Below are 20922 nucleotides of genomic sequence, written 5' to 3' on the forward strand. Positions count from 1 at the left end.
GTATGGTCACTGGATGGCCAGTGCTTCTCAGGAATTGCAACAGCTCACCTCAGGCTTATGGACTTGTGTGGTTGGTAGTCAGGGAGGCTCTCCTCTCACCAGGAAAAGTCCTGGAAACAGCAGTCTCGGTTTCTTGCTCTTAGTTTATTGAACTGCACCTGCTATTCTTACACTGTGTTTGCTGGGTGCAGGCCTCTTGAAGAACCAGGGATCCCTGAGGTTTGGTAAGTTTGGCTAGGGATACAGACTGCACCTTAGAGCAGTGTCTGGAGACTGATCCCATGTACCACAGGCTTATGTAGATCTGAGGTTGGAATTCTATGCCCTAGTACCCAGATGTTAATCACTGGCAGGTGAGAGAAGCACTCATGTGTACAACAGGAAGCTAGAGCATGGAGCCTGTGAGAACCAAGAAAATTTTTTGGAGTTGGATGTCCTGAGGGTGGACTTGATATTTCCCCCACGATGGGGTTTTCTCCTGACAGGAAGAACCATTCTGTGGTGTTTTGGTGTCCACAGTTCAGTCTGGGATACTGAGTAGAGTATGCAGGTGTATGGCAGGTGTAAGAGGTTCTGAGCTGGCAACTAGGTGCCAGCAGAAACCTAGGAACTTTTCCAGGAAACTTTTCCTGAGAAATTTTCTCTGGCTGTGTGTGTGTGTGTGGGGGGGGGGTCGGCTGAGTGCCCCGTGGTTGAACCTGATGTTTCCCTCACTGTGGTGTTTCCTCCCAACAGGGATTCCCAGTCTCTTTTTCCATGGTGCCCACAGCTGTGTCAAATGCACAAGCGAGTCTCTGGGCTGGTGGAGAGTGCCTGCTGGAGCCCGGGAGCTTTTCCAGCTATTGCCTGGGTGATCTGACATAGGTCCTGATTGCTTCTTTCACCATAGGGTTTTCTCTCAACTGGAAAACTCAGTCTCTTGTGTTGTGGGGCCCACAGTTCAGTCTGGGATGGTGATCAGAGCATGCAGGCATGTGGCTTTGGGGTGCTGACTGAGCTCCTGCTGGGACCCAGGAAATCTTCCTGGGTTTATCTGGGTGACCTGAGAATGGAACCAATTGATCCCACAGGGTCCAGAGTTTGGTCTGCTGATCACACTGTGCAGTCACTGCTGTCTGGCTAGTCAGATACACTGTCTTCTCAGTGCCACCATTTTGGATTCTCCCGCCATATTATTTTTATTACTATGGCTCTCTCTGTCTCTGTCTCTGTTTCTCGCTCCCTCTCTCTCTCTCTCTACACACACACACACACACACACACACACACACACACACACACCTTGAAGTTTAGAATTGTTATCCTTCCAACTTTTGCTCTTTTTTTCTCAGATTTGTTTTGGTTTTCCAGGCACTTTGCTCATTTCATGCGAATATCATGATTTTTTTTTCTATTTTTGTGAAGAATTAGATGGGGATTTTGATTGGGTTTGCACTGAATTTATAAATGGCTTTTGGAAGAATGGTCATTTTTCACAGTATTAATTCTGCCACTTCATGAGAATGAGGTGACTTTTTACTTTCTAGTATTTTCTCTATCCTTTTCTACATAGATTTAAAGTTTCTATTGTAGACTTCATTCATTGCCTTCGTTAGGTTCTTTCTTAGGTATCTTCTTTCCTTTGAAGTAATTATGAATTGAAACACACCCATGATGTCATTCTCTGTGTGTTTGTTGGTGTTATACAGGAAAGATATCGCTTTTTGGAAGTTGATTCTATATCCTGCAATTTTAAGCCCAAAGTTACCAAAGCTAGGTATCTGCTTTTTCTTTCTGTTTGTAGTATTATTTCCACTTCCATAATAAGGGAGGTCATATAAGATTTGTTTTTCTGTGTCTGCATTATTTCACAGTGTCTTCCAGGTTCGTGTATGCTATCACAAACGGCTGGCTTTTCCTATCTCATTTGAGGACTTGTCTGTGGTGTATATATATATTTTCTTTCTCCATTCACCAGATGGCAAATGTTTGTTTTCTATGTCTTGGCTATTGTGAATATGGCTGAAATGTGAAAGGAGGGGAAAATATCTCATTGACATACACATTTACTTTTCTTTCCATATTCAGACTCAGGATGGCTGGAACAAACAATTCTACTTAATACTGTGAGGAAACTCCATATTGTTTTGCAAGATGGTTATGCCAATGAACAACTCCATCTGCAGTATTCTATACATCTTTGTCAACATATATTCCTCTTTTTTTCTTCTTCTGATAACACCATTCTAACAGGTGTAAGGTAATATTCAATCCTGCTTTCAATTTTCCTGTTTTCATTTCTTTGATGATTAGAGATGCTGAACAGCTATTCATATACCCTAGATATCTGTGCCTCTTTTAAAACTAAAGGCAGGCAAGATATAAGTCATAGCAACTATTTGGAGGAGGAAAAAAAATGCTCTGCAATTTGTATAAGTTAAGCCAGAAAGGAGTTCAGCCACATGGTGGGAAAGGAAAATAAGGAAATCTATAGTACTAGAAAAAGCTAGGTTCTGAGCAGCATCCAAAAGAAAGAAATGTAAAAAAGGAAAAGAAACATTGTACCTTCTTTTTTTAATTTTTTTATTTTTTTACTATTAATTATACTTTATTCATTTTGTATTCCCCCATAAGCCCCTCCCTCCTCCCCTCCCAATCCCACCCTCCCTCACCCTTCCTCATGCATGCCCCTCCCCAAGTCCACTGATAAGGGTGGTCCTCTTCTCCTTCCTTCTGATCTTAGTCTATCAGATCACATCAGGAGTGGCTGCATTGTCATTGTACCTTCTTGAGTCAGAAAGTTAGGCAGACCTAAAGAACCTAGGAAGGAACAGTGCATTCTCACATTAAGGGACTAACTATTCCTTCTATGTCTTTAGCATGACAGGGTGAACCTACATTCCTAGAGGTGGTACTGCCTTCTTGAGGGGTGGCTCCTTTTACAAGTTGTGGACACTGTCTAAAGGACATTTCAAGTCTCTAGCCAGGTCAAAGATATTATGCTCTTTACCAAGAGGAAATAATTTTCCCTTATTGGACCTTTACTGCTGCTGGGTTATTCTTCCTTCTGGAGAGAGGATCCTAAAATTATTTTGGAGATGGACTGAAATTGGGAAATAGATAGAACCCATTTTTACTCTGAAAATTTAGGGATCTATTCCAAAGCAAATTTTCAGGAAGAATAATAATGTTTGGGCTATACTTCAGTTCTGACTCTTAGGTATAGCCTCTAGATAAGGTGCTCATTTAAGAGGAGATAAGAAACCAGAGCACCCTTCTGGCATTCTTAGCTAGTGAACCAAGAACATTTCTGGAACTGCTGCCTGTTGGAGCCTCTACCCTGAACTGCCTGTCCAGTTTCTACCTTCTGCTACCATAATTCCCCTCTCTGAAGAGGTTACTCAAACTGCCATTAGGAAATTAAGTTAATGAACAGTCTGGCTTCTGACACCTGAATGGTAGTATTTGGCATGAAAGCTTGAGTACTTCTCTAGTGGGTCCATCTGAAAGACTTTTAGAGTACCTCAGTGGTTGTATTTATATAACTGCCAAATGTAGGGAGGAAAGAAAACTTTTGACTGGCACCGAGAAAAAGATGTGAGGGAAAATGCTCTAGACAAACAAACAAACAAAAAACCCAAAAAACAAAACAAAACAAAACAAAAAAAAAACAGAAGAAGCAAGAATATAGGATGTTTCTAAATTATTCAAATCAAAGTAATCAAAGTTTGTTAGAATCCTTTGATGCATTCACAATATCACATATCCATTGGGTTTTTCCTCCTCAGGAATTTTCTTTTCCTTTGGAATTTAGGAGTAATGAATCCAGGACATATTTCCAGGTACTTGAATAGCTGTTGGAGTGGCTTACAATATGAAGGACCTCTCATATGGATGTTAGAGAAGAAGGGAGAAAAATAGTTACACATGATTCTGTTTGCAGGTTACAACTAGTGGGCCTGTCTTGGACGCAAGCAGGTGCTGCAGTGTTTGAAAAATAATCCCAGTTCTGAAGTCCTATATCTGAAAAATATTTTTCTTATTAAGAAGATAACCATTGGGGAGGGACAAGATGGCTGCGCCAGGAGAACAGGGAGTCTGAGGAGCCGAAAAACATTTCCTGTACAGCGACCAAGAGACTGAACCCTGGGCCCTAAAACAACACAGATCATATTTTTCAGGTGAGAGGAAACCCCCACGACATGGGAATCAGTCTGTACCACTCTCAGGTCCCCCAGCCAGAACCTGGAAGAGATCCCGGGTAGCGCAGGCACTAGGTCTCCAAACCAGAGCCACACGCCTGCGCGTCCTGATCACCTTCCCAGGCTGATCAGTGGGCACAAAAACAGCAGACTGGGAGTCCCTTTCGTGAGAGAATCCACAGGGAAGGAAGGAAGCTGTACTGACTTAAATCACCCAGTCCTTCCCTGGAAAAAGTCTCGCAGACCAGCAGGCCGAGCCACCATCACTGAGCTGTGCTCCAGACACAGGCAGTTTCTGTGCACCAGCTAGCTGGCAGAGACTGAGCGGTGTGGCCCAGGGCAAAAAAGAGATTGGTAGTCCCTGTCTCCAGAGAATCCACAGGGAAGGAAGAAAATTGTACTGACTCAAATCACCCAGTACTTCCTTGGAAAAAGTCTCACAGACCAGTGGGGCCAAGCTGCCATCACTGAGCTGTGCTCCAGACACAGGCACAAACAGTTGCTGTACTCCAGATGTCCAACTGGGTCACAGCAGCGGATCATTAAATTTACAGCAAGAAACCCAGAAACAGGGCAGCTGTCTTCAGGACTTCCCTGGGTGAGAGGAGAACCCTCTCGACTAACAAAGACCAGAGTTACCACTCAGGTCTCTATCCCTGAGGTGAGCAGCAGCAACTCCTGAAACGCCAGGCATCCAGGGACTATACCCAAAAGGCTGAGAAGACTTCCTTCAGGAAAAACCAGCTTTCTGCCAAGGGGATTCTCTCCACCACAGGATGCCCAGAAACCACCAGAGAATAACCCCAAACACCTAAGATAGCCCAATGGGTAGAGGCCAGCGTAAAAGCTCAAGCAACAAAAGACAGAGAAATATGGCATCTCCAGAACCCAGTTACACAGGGGCAAGTAGCCCTGGACAACCCAGCATAACTTAAGTCCAAGTAGAGGACCTAACAACTATGCTCATGAAGATGATAACAGATGAAACAAAGAAGATACATAAAGACATAGAGGAAGACAAACTCAAACAGAATATTGTCATCCGTAAAGAAATATAGGAAGTTGCAACCAAACAATTTACGGCCTTAAGAAAGGAAATGCTTAAAGCACAGATTAAATAAAAGAAACAGAGGTTGGTTCAAACAAACAGCTGAAAGAAGTGATTGAAAAACAGGAAAATACAGTCAAACAGGTGAAGGAAATTAACAAAATGGCTCAAGATCTGAAGATAGAATTGGAAAAATTAAAGAACACAAAAATGGAGTAAATTGCAGAGATAAAGAACTTAGGGAAGAAAACAGAAACTACAGAGGTTAGCATAACCAATAGACTACAAGAGATGGAAGAAAGAATCTCAGGTGTGGAAGATACAATGGAAGAAATCGATGTATCTGTCAAAGAAAATGTTAAATCCAAAAAATTCTTGACACAGACCGTCCAAGAAATCGAAGATAATATGAAAAGACAAAACCTAAAAATAAAAGGTATAGAGGAAAAAGAAGACTCCCTTTTCCAAGGCCCAGAAAATATTTTCAACAAAATCACTGAAGAAAATTTCCCCAAGTTAAAGGAGAAGCCAATAAGAATACATGACGCTTAAAAAACACCTAACAAATTTGACCAGAAAATCCTCCCACCAAATAATAATCAAAACAGTAAGTATACAGAAAAAAGAAAAAATATTAAAAGTTGCAAGAGAAAAAGGCCAAGTAACATATAATGGCAAACCCATTAGAATCACACCTGACATTTCAACAGAGACTATAAAAGCTAGAAGGGCCTGGACAGATATCATGCAGATCCAGAGAGAACACAGATGTCAGCCCACGCTACTATACCGTGCAAAACTCTCAGTCCTCATAGATGGCGAAAACAAGATATTCAATGACAAAAACAAATTTCAACAATACCTACACATAAATCCAGCATTACAGAAGACACTGGAAGGGAAAATACAACCCAAGAAAATTAGCTACATTCAAGAAAACACAGGAAATAATTAACCCTACTACAGTAAAACGAAAACCAACCAAGCACACAACCTTATGACCACAGCCAACATCAAAATCAAAGGATCTAACAGCCACTGGTCATTAATCTCTCTCAACATCAATGGACTCATCTCTCTAGTAAAAAGACACAGATTAACAGAATGGGTACGTAAACAAAACCCAGCAATCTGTTGCATACAAAAAACACACCTAAGTCAGAAATATTGACATTACCTGAGGGTAAAGGTTTGGAAGACGAGTTTCCAAGCAAATGGACCCAAGAAACAAGCAGGAGTAGCCATTCTAATATCTGATAAAATAGACTTTCAACCAAAATTAATAAAAAGAGATGAGGAAGGACACTTCATACTCATCAAGGGAAAATTCCACCAGGAAGACATCACAATCATGAACATCTATGTCCCAAATACAAGAGCACCCACATTTGTAAAAGAAACATTGATAAAATTTAAACCACATATAGATCCCCACACATTAATAGTGGGAGACTTCAACACCCCACTCTCAACAAAGGACAGGTCAACAAAACAGAAATTAAACAAAGAAACAATATCTCTGACAGAGGACATGAATCAATTGGACCTCACAGACATTTACAGAACTTTACACCCAAACACAAAAGAATTTACCTTCTTCTCAGCACCTCATGGAACCTTCTCCAAAATAGACCATATAGTTGGTCACAAAGCAAGCCTCAACAGATACAAGAAGACTGAAATAATCCCTTGTATCCTGTCTGATCACCATGGAATAAAGCTGGACTTCAACAACAACAGAAATAGCAAAAAGCCTACACACACATGGAAACTGAACAACTTGTTACTAAATGACAGCTGGGTCACAGAAGAAGTAAAGAAATTAAAGCCTTCCTAGAACTCAATGAAAATGAAGACATAACATACCCAAACTTGTGGGACACAATGACAGTAGTGCTAAGAGGAAATTTCATAGCACTAAGTGCCTTCAAAAAGAAATTCGAGACAGCTCATTCAAGTAACTTAATGACTCACATAAAAACCCTACAAAAAGAAGAAGCAGACACACCAAGAAGGAGTAGACGGCTGGAAATAATCAAACTCAGGGCTAAAATCAATCAATTAGAAACAAATAAAACAATTCAAATAATCAATGAAACCAAGGGCTGGTACTTTGAGAAAATCAACAAGATCGACAAACCCTTAGCCAAGCTAACTAAAAGGCAGAGAGACACCACCCAAATCAACAAAATCAGAAATGAAAAGGGGGACATAACTACAGACACTGAGAACATCCAAACAAACATTAGGACTTACTTCAAAAGTCTATATGCCACAAAATTTGAAAATCTAAATGAAATGGACAATTTTCTTGATCGATTTGACTTACCAAAGCTGAATCAGGACCAGGTAAATCAACCAAATAGTCCTATATCCCCCAAAGAAATAGAAGCAGTCATCAAAAGTGTCCCATCCAAAAAAAGCCCAGGACAAAATGGCTTCAGTGCAGAATTCTACCAGACCTTCAAAGAAGAACTAACTCCAATTCTCTTCAAACTATTCCACAAAATAGAAACAGAAGGAACATTACCAAATTCATTCTATGAAGCCACAGTCACCTTGGTACCTAAACCTCATGAAGACTCAACAAAGAAAGAGAATTTCAGGCCAATTTCCCTTATAAACATTGATGCAAAAATACTTAACAATATACTTGCAAACCGAATCCAAGAACACATCAAATATATTATCTACTATGACCAAGTAGGCTTCATCCCAGGCATGCAGGGGTGGTTCAGTATATCGAAATCCATCAATGTGATCCACCACATAAACAAACTGAAGGAGAAAAACCACATGATCATCTCCTTAGATGCTGAAAAATCATTTGACAAAATCCAACATCCATTCATGTTTAAAGTACTGGAGAGATCAGGGATACAAGCACATATTCTAAACATAATAAAGGCGATATACAGCAAGCCTATAGCCAACATCAAACTGAACGGAGAGAAACTTAAATCAATCCCACTAAAATCAGGGACAAGACAAGGCTGCCCACTCTCTCCATATCTCTTCAAAATAGTGCTGGAAGTTCTTGCTAGAGCAATAAGACTGTTGAAGGTGATCAAGGGGATACAGATTGGAAAGGAAGAAGTCAAATTATCACTATTTGCAGATAATATGATAGTATATATGAGTAACCACAAAAGCTCTACGAAATAACTCCTACAGCTGATAAACACCTTTAGCAAAGTGGCCGGATACAAAATTAACTCAAAAAAATCAGTAGCACTCCTGTATACAAAAGACAAAAGGGCTGAGAAAGAAATTAGGGAAACAACACCCTTCACAATAGCCACAAATGACATAAAGTACCTTGGTGTAACCCTAACCAAGCAAGTCAAAGACTTGTATGAAAAAAATTTCAAGTCTCTGAAGAAAGAATTAGAAGAAGATATGAGAAGATGGAAAGATCTCCCATGCTCATGGCTTGGCAGGATTAACATCGTAAAAATGGCAATGTTACCAAAAGCAAGTTACAGATTTAATGCAATTCCCATCAAATTACCAACACAATTCTTTACAGAGCTGGAAAGAAAAATTCTTGACTTCGTATGCAATAACAAGAAACCCAGAATTGCTAAAACAATCCTCTACAATAAAAGATCTTCTGGAGGTATCACCATCCCGGATCTCAAGCTGTACTATAGAGCAACAGTTATAAAAACTGCATGGTACTGGCATAGAAACAGAATGGTGGATCAATGGAACTGAAAAGAAGACCCAGAAATAAATCCACACACTTACAGACACCTGATTTTTGACAAAGATGCCAAAACCATACAATGGAAAAAGAGAGCATCTTCAACAAATGGTGCTGGTCCAACTAGATGTCTACATGGAGAAAAATAAAAATAGATCCATACTTATCACCCTGCACAAAACTGAAGTCCAAGTGGATCAAAGACCTCAACATAAAACCAAACACATTAAATCGGCTAGAAAAAAAAGTGGGGAATACCCTAGAACTCATTGGTACAGGAGAAAACTTCCTGAACAGAACACCAACAGTACAGGCTCTAAGAGCAATAATCAATAAATGGGACCTCATGAAACTGAAAAGCTTTTGTAAATGAAAGGACACCGTCATCAAAACAAAGTGACTGCCTAGAGATTGGGAAAGAATCTTTACCAACCCTATATCTGACAGAGGACTCATATCCATAAAAATATAAAGAACTAAAGAAGCTGAAAACCAGCAAACCAAGTAATCCACTTAAAAAATGGAAAATAGAGCTAAACAGAGAATTCTCTGTAGAGGAATATCGAATGGCAGAGAAGCACTTAAAGAAATGCTCAACCTCATTAGCCATTAAGGAAATGCAAATCAAAACAACCCTGAGGTTTCACCTTACACCCATCAGAATGGCCAAGATGAAAAACTCAAGTGACAACACATGCTGGAGGGGTTGTGGAGAAAGGGGAACCCTTCTCCACTGCTGGTGGGAATGTAAACTTGTACAACTACTCAGGAAGTCAATCTGGTGCTTTCTCAAACAATCAGGTATACTGCTTCCTCGAGATCCAGCCATACTACTCCTAGGCATATATCCAAAAGAGGCTCAAGTAAGTAAACAAAAAGGACATTAGCTCAACCATGTTTCTAATAGCTTTATTTGTAATAGCCAGAAGCTGGAAACAGCCCAGATGCCCCTCAACTGAAGAATGGATGCAGAAACTGTGGTACATCTATACAATGGAGTATTACTCAGCAATGAAAAATAAAGAAATCATGAAATTTGCAGGTAAATGGTGGGACCTGGAAAGGATAATCCTGAGTGAGTTCTCCCAGAATGAAAAAGACACACACGGTATATACTCACTCATATAACCATACAATATAGGATAAACCCCCTAAAATCTGTACATCTAAACAAACTAAGCAAAAGAGAGGACCCTAACTAAAATGCTCAATCCCCAACCTGAAAGGCAAAGAGGATGGACATCAGAAGAAGAAGAAAACAGGAAACAACCTAGGAACCTGCCACAGAGGGCCTCTGAAAGGCTCTGCCCTGCAGAATATCAAAGCAGATGCTGAGCCTGATGGCCAACTGTTGGGCAGAGTGAATGGAATTTTAGGTAAGAAGTGAGAAATATCAAGAGCTGGAGAGGACAGGAACTCCACAAGGAGAACAACAGAACAAGAAAATTTGAACACAGGGAATTTCCCAGAGACTCATACTCCAACCAAAGTCTATTCATGGAGATAACCTAGAACCCCTGCACAGATGTAGCCCATGTCAGTTCAGTGTCCAAGTGGGTTACATAATAATGGGAAAAGGGACTGCCTCTGACATAATCTGATTGGTTTGCTATTTGATCACCTCCCCTTGAGGGGGGAGCAGCCTTACCAGGCCTCAGAAGATGACAATGCAGCCACTTCTGATGAGAACTGATAGACTAAGATCAGAAAGAAGGAGAGGAGGACCTCCCCTATCATTGGACTTGGGGAGCGGCATGCATGCAGAAACAGGAGGGAGGGTGGGATCGGGAGGGGAGAAGGGAGGGGCTTATGGGGGGATACAAAATGAATAAAGTATAATTAATAAAAGTTAAATAAAAAATTTAAAAAAGGTAATATTACGACAGATCATCTGGAGGTATCTCCAACCCCGATCTCAAGTTGTACTACAGAGCAATAGTAATAAAAACTGCATGGTATTGGCATAAAAACAGAAAAAAGGATCAATGCAACCGCATAGAAGGCCCAGAAATAAGCCCACACACCTATGAATACTCGATTTTTGATAAAGGATCCAAAACCATTCAATGGAAAAAAGACAGCATCTTCATCAAATGGTGCTGGTCCAACTGGATGTCTACATGCAGAAAAATGAAAATAGAACCATATTTATCACCCTGCACCAAACTAAAGTCCAAGTGGATCAAAGACCTCAACATAAAACCAGATACTCTAAATCTGTTAGAAGAAAAAGTGGGGAACAGCCTAGAACTCATTGGCACAGGAGACAACTTCCTGAACAGAACAGCAACAGCACAGGCTCTAAGAGCAACAATCAATAAATGGGACCTCATAAAACTGAAAAGCTTCTATAAAGCAAAGGACACCATCATCAAAACAAAACGACTGCCTACAGAATTTGAAAGAATCTTCACTAACCCTTTATCTGACAGAGGACTCATATCCAGTATATACAAAAAACTAAAGAAGCTGAAAAGCAGCAAACCAAGTAATCCAATTAAAAAATGGGGAACAGAGCTAAACAGAGAATTCTCGACAGAGGAATATTGAATGGCAGAGAAACACTTAAAGAAATGCTCATCCTCATTAGCCATCAGGGAAATGCAAATCAAAACGTCCCTGAGATATCACTTTACACCCATCAGAATGGCCAAAATGAAAAACTCAAGGGACAACACATGCTAGAGAGGTTGTGGAGAAAGGGGAACCCTCCTCCACTGTTGGTGGGAATGTAAACTGTTACAACCACTCTGGAAATCTATCTGGCACTTTCTAAGACAATTAGGAATAGTGCTTCCTCAAGACCCAGCTATACCACTGCTAGGTATATACCCAAACTTTACTTAAGTACACAAAAGGGATACTTGCTCAACCATGTTTATAGCAGCTTTAACAGCAGCTTTATTTGTAATAGCCAGAACCAGGAAACAACCCAGATGTCCATCAACGGAGGAATGGGTACAGAAATTGTGGTATTTTTACACAATGGAATACTACTCAGCAATCAAAAAGGAGGAAATCATGAAATTTGCAGGCAAATGGTGGGATCTAGAAAAGATCATTCTGAGTGAAATATCCCAGAAGGAGAAAGACAAACACGGTATATTCTCACTTATATAGACTTATAAGATATGACAAACATAATGAAATCTATATACCTAAAAAAGATTATCAAGAGAGCGGACATGGGGTAAGATGATCAATCCTCATTTAGAAAGACAATGCACAGATGTGCATTGAATGTATGACAGGAGTCTACTGAGCACATCTGAAAGATTCTAACTAGCAGTGTTTTCAAAGCAAATACAAAGACTCATGACCAAAACTTTGGCAGAGTACAGGGAATCATATGAAAGAAGGGAAGTTAGTATGATGGGGAAAGGATAGGAGCTCCACAAGGACCAAATATATCTGGGCACAGGGTCTTCTCAGAGACTGACATTCAACCAAGGACCATGTATGGATATAACCTAGAACCTCTGCTCAGATGTAGCCTGTGGTAGCTCAGTAACCAATTGGTTTCCCATAGTAAGTGGAACAAGGACTATTTCTAACAGGAACTCAATGGCTGGCTCTTTGACCTCCCCACTCCCCAAGGGAGGAGCAGTACTGTAAGGCCACAGAGGAGGACTTTGCAGCCAGTCCTGAAGATACCTGATAAAACAGGATCAGATGAATGGGGAGGAGGTCTCCCCTATCAGTGGACTTGGAAAGGGGCACGGTGGAGATGAGGGAGGGAGGGTGGGATTGGGAGGGAATGAGGGAGCGGAACACGGCTGGGATACAGAATTAATAAAATGTAACTGATAAGAAAAAATTAAATTAAATTTAAAAAAAGACAAAAAAAGAAGAAAACCATTAGTAGAAAATAGTTTTCTAAACAACATTTCAAATGGAGTTAAGCCTGATGTCTAGGCATATAGCCTTTTGTAGTATCAGCCTCAGTTCTACACAAACAATTAGAGGCAACTAAGGCTAAGAGCTGGAGGAATAGTCTTCCGTAAGGAAGAGTATGTCAGTTGGTTATCCAATAGTGTGGTGTTTTGAATAGGAATGGTCCTCATAGGCTCATATGTTTGACTGCTTGTCCCATAGGGAGTACCACTATCAGGAGGTGTGACCTTGTTGGAGGATGTGTGTTACTGTGAGGTTAGGATTTGAGGCCTCATGCTCAAGCTATGCCCAATGTGGCACAAAGTCATTTCTGCTGCCTGAAGATAAAGATGTAGAATATCAGCTCCTGTTCCAGCACCATATCTGCCTGTCTGCCACCATGACAACACTGGAGTAAACCTCAGAAACTGTAAGGCAGCCCCAATTAAATATTTTCCATTTTAAGAGTTGTGGTTGTGGTGTCTCTTCACAGCAATAGAAGCCCTAGGAGAAAAACCAAACAGTCAGGCCTAAAAAAGTGCATAGGAATAGCATTATAAAGACTCAGTAGATTATATTTAGAAATACATGTATAAATAAACATGTGCATACACACATGCACACACATATGCATATAGCAATAATTAATGAAAAAGTAGGTCATGACTAAGAAAGAGAGCAAAGAGCCCTATTGGGGAGGGTTCAGAGGGAGGAAAGGGAAGGAAGAAATTATTTAATTATATTATAATTTCAAAAAACATACAAATCAATTTAATACTTAATTATCACATTTTTCTATTGGGAGTTTAAGACCATTCAGGGGGCCAAAATTAACAATTTTTCTTTTTTGCTCTCAAGGTCAGTTGAGGATATGGTTCTCAGGGGTCACTTGGGATAAGGACGAGCCTCTGTCCCTTATACATATTATTTTAAGAAATATGTATTCAGACTCAGGGCACATTTTAAAATTAGGTTATTTGATTTGTGAATTTGTTTTCTTATTGTGTTACACAGAGATTTTTAAGTATATATTTTGGATATTACTCCCTCATGTTAAAACTTTCCCCTCATTAAAGATTGTCTTTCTATTCTTTTGATTCTTTGTGGCCCAGAGGGCTTTTGGTTTTGTACAATACTGTTTGACTATACATGCATTTGTTGCTTTGAAATAGATGGTTTCAAGGAATTAGAAAAGAATAAATAAGCCTAAAGTTAAATGTGGAAGGGGAATAGAAAAAGGCAAAACAGAGACAAATCAGTTGCATATACATATAGAGAACAGGCACAGAAAAATAATAATGGTTGGTGTTATAGAAAAATGTAAAAAAATAAACAGACACTGAACTAGAACAAGAAATAAAGACAAAAAAACCAAGTACCTAAAATCATAAATAAAAAAAATATTACAATAGATGCCTCAAAATGAAGTAGATCATGAAGGATTATCATGAATAATTATAACAACAAATTTGATAATCATGAAACATGGTAACCTAGAATAAGCGGAAAAACCATGCAGTCCTCAGTCTAAGTTAAGAATAAGTAGAAAACCTGAACTGTATGATAATGGATAAAGAGGTTGACTTAATAATGAAAGGAAACCCTAGGACTAGCTGCTTCACAGGAGCAGTCCATGAAATAGTCAAAAAGCAAGTAATTTTATTTTATTTTTCTTAAACTCTTGAAAACAAAAGAACGTACAGAGTAAACTTTTAAATTTCTCATTTTCTGAGAGAGGGTACCAAGTAGTCCATGCTGACCTCAAACTCTCTATATGGTTTCAGGGTTAGTTTGGTGTTCTGATCCTCTTTGTTCCCATCTCGGATGACAAGTTTTATGTGATACTGTAGAGAAGAACAAAGGCTTTGTGCATAGTAAGCAGGCACTCTACCAACTGAGCTGCATCTCCAACTCTCTGGCCTCATTATGTAAGACACTATTACCCATATATGAAAGTTAAACAGAGACACTATAAGAAAAAGAAAATATAAGGGGGCCCCAAGATGTCAACAACCTGTTGCACCATATCTGAGGGGCAGAGAATCTGAAACTCCAAAACTGATAAGTGGATGGGCAGCTGAAACTGGAGCTTCGACTTTGTGGCTTCCTGTGCTAGAGGGGACAACCCGTGAGCTGGGACAGATTGAATCCAGGCTCCCCAAAGACCTCTCCAAGGTCTGAGAGTGATGAACTGTGGACCCCCTGCACTTTCGCTTGCCTCAACAGAGGCAAATGCTTAATCCTAGGTTCAGGGCTCCCCTGCTCTTGTGGCCTAACAGGGGTACACACTGGCACATGCCCTGGAGGTGAGAACTTAGCCCCATCTCTCTCCTCTAGTGGACAAACAGTGGGCCCCACCTGCTTTTCTGCAGGCCCAAATCTGAGAGGAGAGAAGAATGGGACACCTAAGCTTCCCTCATACACCTGTGAATGAGTGAGCCTTTAAGTAAGTGTGGGAAGAGTCTCAGATCTAGGAACTCCCTGCTCTAGCATTCAGGCAACAGATCCCTATCACCCACACCCCCACTGTGGGAAACATCTGGAACAGCATTCTCAACATTAAAGCCCCTGTTCTGTGGGTCTCCAAGTGGAGTCCAGACAAACAACTACTGGAAGCAAGATGGTGCAGCCGAGACAGGAGACAGATCTGAGTGCCTGGAGCCACTGAACCATTCGCAGCACTCAGGAAAACCGTGTACTCACACTGTGCTGTAAAACTGTGCCAGCACCCCTACCTGTGCTTATGCTCAGCCCTTTAAGGCATCCACTTGCCACTGTCTTTCAAGGAATACTTCCATGTACATTCCAGTGCTTGCACACATGTACCTGTGATCTTTCTTCCTTAGCTACATCTGAAATTCCAACATCCACTCTCAAACCAGTGGACCTCCATAATCTTCCTGAGACCTCAGACTCCAGAGACAGACAGACCCAGTCTGCAATACAGACTCCAGGAACAATCAGTGAATGATACGTTAAATCAGACAGCTAGAGGCCAGCGAAAGAACACATCCAATCAAAATCAGAACAGCATGGCTTCTTCACCAGCAACCCCCCAAAAAATCAATGGATATTTTAATCCATCGGAAACACAGGAAAATTATCTTAAATCTATTCTTATCCAGTTATTAGAGCTACATAAACAAGAAACAAAAAAGCCGTCAAAAACATACAGGAAAAACACGGCCAAAGAAATAGAGGCAGATATAGAGGCATATAATGTGAAAACAAACAAACCGAAAAAAAAAAGAAAAAAGAAAAAAAAAAAAGAAAAGAGAAACCATAAAGGAAAGAAAGGAATCCAATGACAAACAGATGAAAGAAATGGTGCAAGATATGAAAACAGAATTAGAATCAATAAAGAAAACATACAGTGAGAAACTCCTGGAGATGTAAAACCTAGCAAAGACTTTGGAAACCACAGAGGAAAGCATTACCAACAGAATTCAAGATATGGAGGAGAGAATCTCAGGTGTTGAGACACAATTTAAGAAATCAACAAATATCTCAAAAAAGAAATAAAATCAGAAAAGGTCCTGAAACAAAACATCCAAGAAATCAAGGACACCATGAAAAGACAAAACTTAAGAAGAATAATAGGAATAGATGAAGAAGAAGAGTCCATGTTCTGAGGTCCAGAAAATATTTTCAAGAAAATCAAAAAATTTTCCCAACTTAAAGAAAGAGATATCCTTAAATACACAAGAGACTTACAGAACACCAAATAGACTATACCAGAAAAGAAAATCCTCACATCATATAATAGTCAAAACACTAAATCTACAGAACAAAGAAAAAATATTAAAAGCAGCAAGGGAAAAAGGCCAAGTAACATATAAATGTAGACCCATAAAAATCACAACAGACTTCTCAACAGAAATTATGAAACCCAGAAGGGCCTGGGCAGGGGTCATGCAGACTCTAAGAGAACACAGATGCCAACCTAGACTACTATACCCAGCAAAACTTTCAATCAAGGTAGATGGAGAAAACAAAATATTCCATGACATAATGAAACTTAAACAATACCTACACAACAACTTAACCCTACATAAGATACTAGAAGGAAAACGCAAATCTAATGAAATAAACCACACCCAAGAAAACACAGGCTATAGATAACTTTACACACACACACACACACACACAAAATCAAAAGGAAAAAAGTACACAAACACACAATCACCACCAACTCCACAATAAAAGAAACTAACAGTCATTGGTCACTACTATCTATCAATATTAATAAACTCAACTCTCCAATAAAAAGACACAGACTAACAGAATGGTTGCAGAAACAGGATCCAATATAGTGCTGAATCCAAGAAACACACCTCTGCAACAAAGATAGACATTATCTCAGAGTAAAGGGCTGGAAAAGGGGTTTCAAGCAAACAGAACCAGAAACCCAGCTGGATTAACCATCCTAATATGTAACAAAATAGACTTTAAACCAAAATTGATCAAAAAAGATGGAAAGGGCCACTTAATTCTCATCAAAGAAAAAAATCCACCGAGGGGACATCACAGTGCTGTTCATCTATGCCCCAAATACAAGAACACTAGCATTGGTAAATGAAACATTATTAAAGCTTAAGTGACACATGGATTCCAACATCTTAATAGTGAGAGACTTCAACACCCTACTATGGCCAAGGGACAGATCATTGAGACAGAAGCTAAACAGAGAAACAATAGCACTTACAGAGGTCTTAAATCAAACAGAACAAATAAATGTCTACAAACTTTTCACCCCAACACAAAGGAGTATACCTTCTTTTCAACACCTCATGGAACCTTCTCCAAAATTGACCATATAGTCAGGCACAAAGCAAGCCTCAACAGATACAATATTGAAATAATCCTTTGTATACAATCAGATCACCATGGTCTAAAACTACACTTCAGCAATAACAGAAAGAGCAAAAAGCCTACACACACGTGGAAACTGAACAACTCTCTACTCAAGGACAACTGGGTCAGGGAGGAAATAAAGAATTAAAGACTTAGAATTCAATGAAAATGAAGGTACAACTTACCCTAACTTGTGGGACATAATAAAAGCAGTGCTAAGAGGAAAGTTCATTGCACTAAGTGCCTTCAGAAAGAAGTTTGAGACATCTCATACAAGCAAATTTACGGCACACCTGAAAGCCCTAAAAAAAAAAAATCAGACACACCCAAGAGGTGTAGATGATTAGAAATAATCAAACTAAGGCTAAGGTCAATAAATTAGAAACAAAGAAAACAATTCAAAGAATGAATGACACCAAGAGCTGGTTCTTTGAGAAAATCAACAGGGTAGACAAACCCATAAGAAAACTAACTAAAGGTCAGAGAGAAACTATCTAAATCAGCAAAATGAGAAATAAAAAGGGGGACATAATGACAGACACTGAGGAAATCCAAAGATTCATTAGGTCTTACTACAAAAGCCTATATGCTACAAAATGTGAAAAAATAAATGAAATAGACAATTATCTTGATAGATTCCATTTACCAAAGTTAAATCAAGATTGGGTAATTAGATTAAATAGTCCTAAATCCCCCAAGGAAATAAAAAGTCATCAAAATCTCCCTTCATAAAAAGACCTGGCCAGATATTTTCAGCACAGAATTCTTCCAGTCCTTCAAAGAAGATCTAACACCAATATTCTTCATACTATTAAACAAGACAGAAACAGAAAGAACATTACCAACCTCATTCTATGAAATCACAGTCATCTTGATACCTAAACCACACAAAGACACCCCCCCCAAAAAAAAGAGAGAACTTCAGATCTATTTCCCATATGAACATTGATGGAAATATACTCAAATACTCACAAACAGAATCAAGGAACACATTAAGATATCCACCACTACCAAATAGACTTCATCCTAGGCATGCATGGGTATTTCAACATATGAAAACTCATCAATGTAATTCACCATATAAACAAACTGAAGGGGAAAACTGACATTATCATCTCCTTAGATTCTGAAAATGCACTTGACAATATCCAACACCCATTCATGTTTAATGTCTTAGAGAGATGAGAGATACAAGGCACATATCTAAACATAGTAAATGCAATATATAGAAAGTCTATAGCCAACATCAAACTAAACGGAGAGAAACTTAAATCAATCTCACTGAAATTATGGATAAGACAAGGCTGCCCACTCTCTCCATTTCTCTTCAGCATAGTTCTTGAAATCCAAGCTAGAGAAAGAAGAAAACTAAGGGAGATCAAGGGGATACAAATCAAAAAGGAGGAAATAAAAGTATTCACAGATGATATGAGAGTATACATGAGTGACCCCAAAAATTTTACCAGGGAACATCAATAGCTGATAAACACCTTCAACAAAGTGGTTGGACACAAAATTAACTAAAAAAAAATCAGTAGCCTTCCTGTATACCAAAGACAAAATGGCAGAGAAAGAAATCAGGGAAACAACATCCTTCACAATAACCACAAGGAAGTAAAATACTTGTATGAAAAAAAAATTAAGTCTCTGAAGAAAGAAATTGAAGAAGCTATCAAAAGATAGAAAGATCTCCCATGATCATGGATCAGGGGGATTAACATAGTGAAAATTATCATTCTACCAAAAGCAATCTGCAGATTCAGTGCACTCCCCATCAAAATACCACCACAATTCTTTACAGACTTTGAAAGAACAATTCTCAATCTCATATGTAAAAGCAAAAACCCAAAATTGCTAAAACAATCCTGTACAATAACAGAGCTTCTGGAGGTATCTCCATCCCTGATCTCAAGTTGTATTACAGAGCAATAATAATAAAAACTACATGGTCCTGGCATAGAAACAGAATGGTGGATCAATGGAATAAAATTGAAGCCCCAGAACTAAACCCCACACCTGTGGATACTTGATTTCTGCAAAGAAGCAAAAATCATACAGTGGAAAAAGACAGCATCTTCAATAAATGGTGCTGGTCTAACTGGATGCCTACATGTAGAAAAACAAATAGATCTATATTTATCACCCTGCGTAAGACTAAAGTCCATGTGGATCAAAGACCTTATCATAAAACCAGACACACTAAACCTGTTAGAAGAAAAAGTGGGGAAGAGCCTTGATCTAATTGGCATAGAAGACAACTTCTTGAACAGAACACCAACCTCACAGGCTCTAAGATCAATAATCAATAAATGGGACATAATGAAACCGAAAAGTTTCTGCAAAGCAAAGGGTACTGTTGTCAGAACAAAATGACAGCCTACAGATTAGGAAAGGATCTTCACCAACCCAATATCTGACAGAGGGCTAATATCCAGAATATATAAAGAACTGAAGAAGCATTGCAGATATGTCCCCCCCCCCGGCCCAGGGGCTCCCAGGCCAGGCCTCGCTTCTGCAAGCAGCCCCTGGGGCTCAGAGACAGTCCAGCAGCACCTTGGTGGACACCTTAGAGTCATCATTCAATGCTTGCTTTGTTTCCCTTTTGAGTCAGGATTATGTCAATGGAACTGATCAGGAAGAAATTCGAACTGGTGTTGATCAGTATATCCAGAAGTTTTTGGACATTGCAAGACAGACAGAGTGTTTTTTTCTTAAAAAAAAAAAAAAAAAAGATTGCAATTGTCTGTCCAGAAACCAGATCAAGTTATCAAAGAGGATGTCTCAGAACTGAGGAGTGAATTGCAGCGAAAAGATGCGCTGGTCCAGAAGCACCTGACAAAGCTGAGGCATTGGCAGCAGGTGCTGGCGGACATCAATGTGCAGAACAAAAAGCGAGCTGAAATCCCTCAGGGCTCCTTGGCCTACCTCTAGCAGTCATCTGCCAACATTCCTGCACCTCTGAAGCAGACCTAAGGCCTCGGGCCTGTGGTGCAGCTCTGCAGTCTGGCCAGACATCTTTTCTTACAGATGTGGCATATTGGAAGAACTCTGTCAGATAATGAGCTGATGTTAGTTTATGTCTCTACCCATTTTTATGATTTATTATAGAAATTTTTATAATTTATTATTTCAGTATGAAGCGTGGGGTGGCCTTGAACCCAGGATCACCAGCCTCAGCTCCTCTAGTACTCTAAATTCATTAGCACTTTATAGAATGCCTGTAACTTTGATAAACCAATTGTTTTTTTGTTTCTTTAATCT

At 39.5% G+C, this 20922-nt stretch overlaps 1 pseudogene; it reads left to right on the forward strand.

Annotated features, from left to right (window-relative positions):
* Positions 1–20128: 20128 nt before the first annotated feature.
* Positions 20129–20634, forward strand: LOC129674878 (mediator of RNA polymerase II transcription subunit 28-like; annotated as a pseudogene).
* Positions 20635–20922: the final 288 nt, after the last annotated feature.

The sequence above is a fragment of the Psammomys obesus genome, unplaced genomic scaffold (genome assembly GCF_907164565.1).
Source record: "Psammomys obesus unplaced genomic scaffold, mPsaObe1.curated_primary_1811, whole genome shotgun sequence".
Lineage (NCBI taxonomy): Eukaryota > Metazoa > Chordata > Mammalia > Rodentia > Muridae > Psammomys > Psammomys obesus.